The sequence below is a fragment of the Drosophila tropicalis genome, unplaced genomic scaffold (assembly GCF_018151085.1).
Source record: "Drosophila tropicalis isolate 14030-0801.00 unplaced genomic scaffold, ASM1815108v1 contig_830, whole genome shotgun sequence".
Taxonomy (NCBI): domain Eukaryota; kingdom Metazoa; phylum Arthropoda; class Insecta; order Diptera; family Drosophilidae; genus Drosophila; species Drosophila tropicalis.
Window position 1 is genome coordinate 362,847 of NW_027173322.1, and position 11,291 is coordinate 374,137.

Genomic DNA, 11,291 nt, shown 5'->3' on the forward strand with positions numbered 1-11,291 from the left:
TTTCGGATGGTACCCAGTGTAAAACAATGAATCTTTTATTGTAGAAGGGGTATTTTATTTTATATAATTCAGTTAACCGTTTTATGCTGTCTTGAAATTTGTAGCTTAGCCAAATTACATTGACAAAACTTTTAGTTTCCTTCAGCTGTTCTTCGATAAAAACAGAATCTTTTCGACATCCTGCCAGAATTGTAGCGCATACATTTTTATCGCAGATGGGATTTTTAAATTGTTCAACACTGAAAAATTAATATAAATGAGTTTCACAGAATATAAAATAGATTTTTTAATGCAGTATAAGCAAGATTCCAAATTTGGCAGAATAAAAAAGTTCAAGTTTTGTTTGGGTTATCGAATAGCCGCTGCTGCAGCTGATGCTGCTGTTGCCGCTGTAGCAGTTGGTGCTATATTAACATGTTGAAAATGATTTTCTTCAACTCAATTCAGCAATCAATCTTCTTCTTCCCTTATTCACTAAGCACTGAGTCTAGTTTTCTTTCACACAAAATCGGTAATCTTATCGACAGTAACATACCTTTTCAAAGTTGCGGTTTGACTCCTATTGGTATTTGCAATGGATTTCCGCTTTTTACATAATCATGCAATTCATTATTGGTTGACCGCTTGTATACATAAGACCCAAATGAAATAAGTTCAAATGGGACTACTCAAAAAGACCAGATATCAGAAGAAAGTGCAAACACCATCACCATATAAAATGAACTCCATTAATGTTTTTTTCACTCACATTGCACACAAACGGCCAAGAGTTTTATGATATTCCTATGGTCAAATCTTTTCATTCCTTCCGCCTCTGACAAGAAATCTAAACGATCTTCCATGGTTTGACCGGACTTCAGTTTTTTTACAGCCACTGCTGTCCATGCTCCTGGTGACAGCTGAGCTTCACCGCCGTAAACCATACCAAATGCTCCTTCACCCAACCGTCGATTAACTACCTTATATAACATTTATAAAATTAATTTATTTAAGCATTAACATTATTTTTACAACAAATGACGATGATTTATGTGACAAACTAAAAAATAATCTTAAAATGGAAAATTTGAACTCGCTCAAAAAGAAGAGCTAACTTGGAAAAACCCAAACAGGCTTTTGCTATTCAATAGATTACTATCAGAAAAAAAGGCTGCGTCATGTCTGTAGTTATCAATTGACAACTCATTTGTCTCGAGTGTTTCTATGATGCTAAAGCTATTTATAGTCCTTACTAGTGCATTACAGTCTATTTTGTACAAGTCCACCTGTTTGTTTCTTCACGATAACCTCAAATATGGGCGTTCCTCTTCCAAAAAAGTTTTTTCGGCATGCTGGTCACAAGCTTGTTCCAAATGTGGGTCAACTTGCCAAAAAATCGTTGTCTCTGCGCAGACTCTGGCTTCCTTACCAATACGCAACATTGAAGTGGTGCATTAGGCATCTATTAAAATTAGTCAATCGAAAAAAGGGAATTGACAACTTTTAGAGCATGTGCTTAAAAACGTTTAAGCAACCTTCATAAAAAAAACTGAGTTGAATTTTCTTCCTAAGAAAATCGGTAAGCTTTTCGACAATTTTATGTATTATATTTTAATAAGAAAAATTAATATGAAAAAACAATGTTAATTTGATATATTATTATTGGGTCTTGGTTATATTACGTTTACGTAAAATATCAACAAATCCACGCCAAAAATAAGGTTGATCAGAAAAATAGTTTTATAATCTTAGTAGTATACATTTGTGTGGGGATGGTATGGTAACGCTGTAAGGCCAGACCTACTCCCGAAGCAGCTGATCGACGAGGTGGCAAGGAAAGAGAAGACGAAGTGGCAAGGCAGAGTGGAAAACGAAGAGTCTGGAGAAAACGACGAACGAGGAACGACGTGTGTGTGTAAACGAAGCAAGAGTATTTCATTTAAACTTTTAAATTTGTTTAAAACCAATTAATTAATATATCTTAAATATAATAACTTCCTAAATAAAATAATAATAAACCAACAATTATAATTCTTGTGGGCACAAATCCTACAAATATGGGGGCTCAACCTAACTTTAATGAAGACTAACTTTAATGTGACGGCTCAACCTAACTTAAATGAAGAAAAATGTGAAGGCTCAACCTAACCTATACGAAGAAAAATATGAAGTCTCAACCGAACTTACTCGAAGAAAAATATATATGACGGCTTAACCTAACGGAATCGAAAAAGAAGAATGACGGCTCAACTAAATTAATCAAAGGAAAAAATGACGACGCACCTTGAAATTTTTTTTTAATTTATAACGAACCTTGGCGATCGCACTTTTGGTGCATTATCAGGGGGGACATTATGCTATAACCATCTGGTGTAATAGTTAAAATTGAATCTGAGCTGCATGTCGAAATAGGCGTAATTTTTTCATCTCTAACGTTTGCTTGGTTAAATTTGCCTATCAAGTCAAGTTGATTTAAATTATTGGTGTTCTTATTACAAAAGTGAAACGATGTTTCGGTCGAAGAACATTTTGAAAATAGATCTAACTGATCGCTTTCTATTTCAGATATTGAAATTGCAGTGGCACAGTCAAGACACGGAGTTAGCAAGCGAGGAAAGTTAGAAATGTAATTAATAATTTCTATTGCATTTGGTAGTTTATCGGCCCCTTGAGACCAGCAGGCTTTTAAAAGGCCCTCAAGTTGCGGTTTGACTCCTATTGGTATTTGCAATGTATTTCCGCTTTTTACATAATCAAGCACTTCATTATTGCCATTGCAGCGTTCTGACCATAAAAATTTGCTATTATTATTTTAGCTTGTGCTTTTTTTAACTTATGCAAGTGCTGAAATATAAAATGTTAAAAATGTTGACCTTTAGTTATGTTGTCAGCCTCAACAACCAACCTCTCTTATTTCCATTGCTGTTGCGACAGTGTTACATTTCTGATTGAAAATCAAAGTTAAATTGTGAATTTTCATTTTACTTTTCATATAAGATGTATATTCCATAGTTGTGTGACTCTCTTCCGTTAAAATAGCAACACAATTCCATCCAAAAATGTTCATAATTTCCAGATAAGCATCAATATACAACCAATCGGTACCAATTGTACGGAAAAAGTAGGGATAAGCTTCTCGATCAAATATGGCAACACTCTCTGCTGAATAAGATATAACCATCATATTCATATGCTTGGAAATCGAAGCTATTGGTTGAACCGTCTCACTACAAGCAGGTCCTAGAACACCCAGGACATTTGGTTGATTATAGTAGTGTATAAATTCTTTTAATACCAAATCAGACTTGCATGCTCCATCGTTTATCCAAATACCTAAATTATACCCTGGCAGTATAGTTCGATTATTGTTTATTGCAGTAATTGCCATTTGCGCAGCTTTTTCGATATTTTTGTATCTCCGACTTGAAACATTCAATGGAAATATACCACCTATGTATAATGTTACAGAGTCATTTATTATCCAATTTTGATACACATCTTCATGTTTCATTAACCATTTACATGCAACTTCGTTATACAGGTCTTCTTTAGTTCTCTTTATTTTTCGGATGGTACCCAGTGTAAAACAATGAATCTTTTATTGTAGAAGGGGTATTTTATTTTATATAATTCAGTTAACCGTTTTATGCTGTCTTGAAATTTGTAGCTTAGCCAAATTACATTGACAAAACTTTTAGTTTCCTTCAGCTGTTCTTCGATAAAAACAGAATCTTTTCGACATCCTGCCAGAATTGTAGCGCATACATTTTTATCGCAGATGGGATTTTTAAATTGTTCAACACTGAAAAATTAATATAAATGAGTTTCACAGAATATAAAATAGATTTTTTAATGCAGTATAAGCAAGATTCCAAATTTGGCAGAATAAAAAAGTTCAAGTTTTGTTTGGGTTATCGAATAGCCGCTGCTGCAGCTGATGCTGCTGTTGCCGCTGTAGCAGTTGGTGCTATATTAACATGTTGAAAATGATTTTCTTCAACTCAATTCAGCAATCAATCTTCTTCTTCCCTTATTCACTAAGCACTGAGTCTAGTTTTCTTTCACACAAAATCGGTAATCTTATCGACAGTAACATACCTTTTCAAAGTTGCGGTTTGACTCCTATTGGTATTTGCAATGGATTTCCGCTTTTTACATAATCAAGCAATTCATTATTGGTTGACCGCTTGTATACATAAGACCCAAATGAAATAAGTTCAAATGGGACTTCTCAAAAAGACCAGATATCAGAAGAAAGTGTAAACACCATCACCATATAAAATGAACTCCATTAATGTTTTTTTCACTCACATTGCACACAAACGGCCAAGAGTTTTATGATATTCCTATGGTCAAATCTTTTCATTCCTTCCACCTCTGACAAGAAATCTAAACGATCTTCCATGGTTTGACCGGACTTCAGTTTTTTTACAGCCACTGCTGTCCATGCTCCTGGTGACAGCTGAGCTTCACCGCCGTAAACCATACCAAATGCTCCTTCACCCAACCGTCGATTAACTACTACCTTATATAACATTTATAAAATTAATTTATTTAAGCATTAACATTATTTTTACAACAAATGACGATGATTTATGTGACAAACTAAAAAATAATCTTAAAATGGAAAATTTGAACTCGCTCAAAAAGAAGAGCTAACTTGGAAAAACCCAAACAGGCTTTTGCTATTCAATAGATTACTATCAGAAAAAAAGTCTGCGTCATGTCATGTTATCAATTGACAACTCATTTGTTTCGAGTGTTTCTATGATGCTAAAGCTATTTATAGTCCTTACTAGTGCCTTACAGTCTATTTTGTACAAGTTCTATTGCAGCTTTCCTAGAATATAATTCTGTAGTGTAATCCATACGTGTCTAAATATTCATTCTCGAATTTATACACGCTATAAACAGAAGTCTACATACCATGGCTCCATTTCTTATAGTATCCGAAGTTTAATTGTTCATAGAGATGGGCTAAAAGGCGAACATGGCTAGATCCACTGGAAGATACTTATAGCTTTCTTCTGCCTGTTGCATACAGTTTAAATATACCATATCATATAATATATAATCCGATTAGTGTATGTTTTAAACAGAAAATTACAGATCGATTTTAAAGAGATCAGCTCTCCTGTATTAAATTAGCAAAACAGTTGTCGCTGTCCAAAGCGGCAAACCTTTCATAAATTTTCAATAAACAGTGATGTCCACCTGTTTGTTTCTTCACGATAACCTCAAAAATGGGCGTTCCTCTTCCAAAAAAGTTTTTTTCGGCATGCTGGTCACAAGCTTGTTCCAAATGTGGGTCAACTTGCCAAAAAATCGTTGTCTCTGCGCAGACTCTGGCTTCCTTACCAATACGCAACATTGAAGTGGTGCATTAGGCATCTGTTAAAATTAGTGAATCGAAAAAAGGGAATTGACAACTTTTAGAGCATGTGCTTAAAAACGTTTAAGCAACCTTCATAAAAAAAACTGAGTTGAATTTTCTTCCTAAGCAAATCGGTAAGCTTTTCGACAATTTTATGTATTATATTTTAATAAGAAAAATTAATATGAAAAAACAATGTTAATTTGATATATTATTATTGGGTCTTGGTTATATTACGTTTACGTAAAATATCAACAATTCTACGCCAAAAATAAGGTTGATCAGAAAAATAGTTTTATAATCTTAGTAGTATACATTTGTGTGGGGATGGTATGGTAACGCTGTAAGGCCAGACCTACTCCCAAAGCAGCTGATCGACGAGGTGGCAAGGAAAGAGAAGACGAAGTGGCAAGGCAGAGTGGAAAACGAAGAGTCTGGAGAAAACGACGAACGAGGAACGACGTGTGTGTGTAAACGAAGCAAGAGTATTTCATTTAAACTTTTAAATTTGTTTAAAACCAATTAATTAATATATCTTAAATATAATAACTTCCTAAATAAAATAATAATAAACCAACAATTATAATTCTTGTGGGCACAAATCCTACAAATATGGGGGCTCAACCTAACTTTAATGAAGACTAACTTTAATGTGACGGCTCAACCTAACTTAAATGAAGAAAAATGTGAAGGCTTAACCTAACCTATACGAAGAAAAATATGAAGTCTCAACCGAACTTACTCGAAGAAAAATATATATGACGGCTTAACCTAACGGAATCGAAAAAGAAGAATGACGGCTCAACTAAATTAATCAAAGGAAAAAATGACGACGAACCTTGAAATTTTTTTTTAATTTATAACGAACCTTGGCGATCGCACTTTTGGTGCATTATCAGGGGGGACATTATGCTATAACCATCTGGTGTAATAGTTAAAATTGAATCTGAGCTGCATGTCGAAATAGGCGTAATTTTTTCATCTCTAACGTTTGCTTGGTTAAATTTGCCTATCAAGTCAAGTTGATTTAAATTATTGGTGTTCTTATTACAAAAGTGAAACGATGATTTTGTTTCGGTCGAAGAACATTTTGAAAATAGATCTAACTGATCGCTTTCTATTTCAGATATTGAAATTGCAGTGGCACAGTCAAGACACGGAGTTAGCAAGCGAGGAAAGTTAGAAATGTAATTAATAATTTCTATTGCATTTGGTAGTTTATCGGCCCCTTGAGACCAGCAGGCTTTTAAAAGGCCCATAAGTTGCGGTTTGACTCCTATTGGTATTTGCAATGTATTTCCGCTTTTTACATAATCAAGCACTTCATTATTGCCATTGCAGCGTTCTGACCATAAAAATTTGCTATTATTATTTTAGCTTGTGCTTTTTTTAACTTATGCAAGTGCTGAAATATAAAATGTTAAAAATGTTGACCTTTAGTTATGTTGTCAGCCTCAACAACCAAACTCTCTTATTTCCATTGCTGTTGCGACAGTGTTACATTTCTGATTGAAAATCAAAGTTAAATTGTAAATTTTCATTTTACTTTTCATTTAAGATATATATTCCATAGTTGTGTGACTCTCTTCCGTTAAAATAGCAACACAATTCCATCCAAAAATGTTCATAATTTCCAGATAAGCATCAATATACAACCAATCGGTACCAATTGTACGGAAAAAGTAGGGATAAGCTTCTCGATCAAATATGGCAACACTCTCTGCTGAATAAGATATAACCATCATATTCATATGCTTGGAAATCGAAGCTATTGGTTGAACCGTCTCACTACAAGCAGGTCCTAGAACACCCTGGGTGTCCTGACATTTGGTTGATTATAGTAGTGTATAAATTCTTTTAATACCAAATCAGACTTGCATGCTCCATCGTTTATCCAAATACCTAAATTATACCCTGGCAGTATAGTTCGATTATTGTTTATTGCAGTAATTGCCATTTGCGCAGCTTTTTCGATATTTTTGTATCTCCGACTTGAAACATTCAATGGAAATATACCACCTATGTATAATGTTACAGAGTCATTTATTATCCAATTTTGATACACATCTTCATGTTTCATTAACCATTTACATGCAACTTCGTTATACAGGTCTTCTTTAGTTCTCTTTATTTTTCGGATGGTACCCAGTGTAAAACAATGAATCTTTTATTGTAGAAGGGGTATTTTATTTTATATAATTCAGTTAACCGTTTTATGCTGTCTTGAAATTTGTAGCTTAGCCAAATTACATTGACAAAACTTTTAGTTTCCTTCAGCTGTTCTTCGATAAAAACAGAATCTTTTCGACATCCTGCCAGAATTGTAGCGCATACATTTTTATCGCAGATGGGATTTTTAAATTGTTCAACACTGAAAAATTAATATAAATGAGTTTCACAGAATATAAAATAGATTTTTTAATGCAGTATAAGCAGGATTCCAAATTTGGCAGAATAAAAAAGTTCAAGTTTTGTTTGGGTTATCGAATAGCCGCTGCTGCAGCTGATGCTGCTGTTGCCACTGTAGCAGTTGGTGCTATATTAACATGTTGAAAATGATTTTCTTCAACTCAATTCAGCAATCAATCTTCTTCTTCCCTTATTCACTAAGCATACAACGCACGCATACATGTACAGTTCATGTAGCGTTGCGTCTGTTTGTGTATGCGTCCTCTCTTTGATGACGGATGACGTGGAAGTCAGCAGACAGGGGTTGGAGCACAGCCGATTTATAATAACGTGTGTTCTATTCATCCGCTCAGATTCAAATTTTTGATCTGATGCTTTATAATAGGCTTTTATTATTTAATAGATGTACTATCAGAAAAAAAGGTCCGGAGCGGTTTGATTTGTGGTCTAGCACAGACTGTTTATTTGTTTCGAGTGTTTCTATATCGCTTAAACTTTTTATAGTTTTTATTTCGTACAAGTTCTATTGCAGTATTTCCTAGAATAGAATCCTTAATTTCTGTAACTTATACGTATGCGACTGTAATCCAGAATAAGTGAAATGACTGTTTTTTGAGCATAAGGTTAAAAAAAGTTGTTTCAACCTTAAAGCAACCTTCATAAAAAACTGAGTCTAGTTTTCTTTCACACAAAATCGGTAAGCTTATCGACAGTAACATACCTTTTCAAAGTTGCGGTTTGACTCCTATTGGTATTTGCAATGGATTTCCGCTTTTTACATAATCAAGCAATTCATTATTGGTTGACCGCTTGTATACATAAGACCCAAATGAAATAAGTTCAAATGGGACTTCTCAAAAAGACCAGATATCAGAAGAAAGTGTAAACACCATCACCATATAAAATGAACTCCATTAATGTTTTTTTCACTCACATTGCACACAAACGGCCAAGAGTTTTATGATATTCCTATGGTCAAATCTTTTCATTCCTTCCACCTCTGACAAGAAATCTAAACGATCTTCCATGGTTTGACCGGACTTCAGTTTTTTTACAGCCACTGCTGTCCATGCTCCTGGTGACAGCTGAGCTTCACCGCCGTAAACCATACCAAATGCTCCTTCACCCAATATAATATAATTCATAATTATATAATTCAGTTAACCGTTTTATGCTGTCTTGAAATTTGTAGCTTAGCCAAATTACATTGACAAAACTTTTAGTTTCCTTCAGCTGTTCTTCGATAAAAACAGAATCTTTTCGACATCCTGCCAGAATTGTAGCGCATACATTTTTATCGCAGATGGGATTTTTAAATTGTTCAACACTGAAAAATTAATATAAATGAGTTTCACAGAATATAAAATAGATTTTTTAATGCAGTATAAGCAGGATTCCAAATTTGGCAGAATAAAAAAGTTCAAGTTTTGTTTGGGTTATCGAATAGCCGCTGCTGCAGCTGATGCTGCTGTTGCCACTGTAGCAGTTGGTGCTATATTAACATGTTGAAAATGATTTTCTTCAACTCAATTCAGCAATCAATCTTCTTCTTCCCTTATTCACTAAGCATACAACGCACGCATACATGTACAGTTCATGTAGCGTTGCGTCTGTTTGTGTATGCGTCCTCTCTTGATGACGGATGACGTGGAAGTCAGCAGACAGGGGTTGGAGCACAGCCGATTTATAATAACGTGTGTTCTATTCATCCGCTCAGATTCAAATTTTTGATCTGATGCTTTATAATAGGCTTTTATTATTTAATAGATGTACTATCAGAAAAAAAGGTCCGGAGCGGTTTGATTTGTGGTCTAGCACAGACTGTTTATTTGTTTCGAGTGTTTCTATATCGCTTAAACTTTTTATAGTTTTTATTTCGTACAAGTTCTATTGCAGTATTTCCTAGAATAGAATCCTTAATTTCTGTAACTTATACGTATGCGACTGTAATCCAGAATAAGTGAAATGACTGTTTTTTGAGCATAAGGTTAAAAAAAGTTGTTTCAACCTTAAAGCAACCTTCATAAAAAACTGAGTCTAGTTTTCTTTCACACAAAATCGGTAAGCTTATCGACAGTAACATACCTTTTCAAAGTTGCGGTTTGACTCCTATTGGTATTTGCAATGGATTTCCGCTTTTTACATAATCAAGCAATTCATTATTGGTTGACCGCTTGTATACATAAGACCCAAATGAAATAAGTTCAAATGGGACTTCTCAAAAAGACCAGATATCAGAAGAAAGTGTAAACACCATCACCATATAAAATGAACTCCATTAATGTTTTTTTCACTCACATTGCACACAAACGGCCAAGAGTTTTATGATATTCCTATGGTCAAATCTTTTCATTCCTTCCACCTCTGACAAGAAATCTAAACGATCTTCCATGGTTTGACCGGACTTCAGTTTTTTTACAGCCACTGCTGTCCATGCTCCTGGTGACAGCTGAGCTTCACCGCCGTAAACCATACCAAATGCTCCTTCACCCAACCGTCGATTAACTACTACCTTATATAACATTTATAAAATTAATTTATTTAAGCATTAACATTATTTTTACAACAAATGACGATGATTTATGTGACAAACTAAAAAATAATCTTAAAATGGAAAATTTGAACTCGCTCAAAAAGAAGAGCTAACTTGGAAAAACCCAAACAGGCTTTTGCTATTCAATAGATTACTATCAGAAAAAAAGGCTGTGTCATGTCTGTAGTTATCAATTGACAACTCATTTGTCTCGAGTGTTTCTATGATGCTAAAGCTATTTATAGTCCTTACTAGTGCCTTACAGTCTATTTTGTACAAGTTCTATTGCAGCTTTCCTAGAATATAATTCTGTAGTGTAATCCATACGTGTCTAAATATTCATTCTCGAATTTATACACGCTATAAACAGAAGTCTACATACCATGGCTCCATTTCTTATAGTATCCGAAGTTTAATTGTTCATAGAGATGGGCTAAAAGGCGAACATGGCTAGATCCACTGGAAGATACTTATAGCTTTCTTCTGCCTGTTGCATACAGTTTAGCAACTTAAATATACCATATCATATAATATATAATCCGATTAGTGTATGTTTTAAACAGAAAATTACAGATCAATTTTAAAGAGATCAGCTCTCCTGTATTAAATTAGCAAAACAGTTGTCGCTGTCCAAAGCGGCAAACCTTTCATAAATTTTCAATAAACAGTGATGTCCACCTGTTTGTTTCTTCACGATAACCTCAAAAATGGGCGTTCCTCTTCCAAAAAAGTTTTTTTCGGCATGCTGGTCACAAGCTTGTTCCAAATGTGGGTCAACTTGCCAAAAAATCGTTGTCTCTGCGCAGACTCTGGCTTCCTTACCAATACGCAACATTGAAGTGGTGCATTAGGCATCTGTTAAAATTAGTGAATCGAAAAAAGGGAATTGACAACTTTTAGAGCATGTGCTTAAAAACGTTTAAGCAACCTTCATAAAAAAAACTGAGTTGAATTTTCTTCCTAAGAAAATCGGTAAGCTTTTCGACAATTTTATGT

The 11,291-nt window shown here is 34.3% G+C and overlaps 1 pseudogene; it reads right to left on the reverse strand.

Moving 5' to 3' along the window:
- Window positions 1–6,807: 6,807 nt before the first annotated feature.
- LOC137580180 (gamma-aminobutyric acid type B receptor subunit 1-like) lies at window positions 6,808–7,485 on the reverse strand (annotated as a pseudogene).
- Window positions 7,486–11,291: the final 3,806 nt, after the last annotated feature.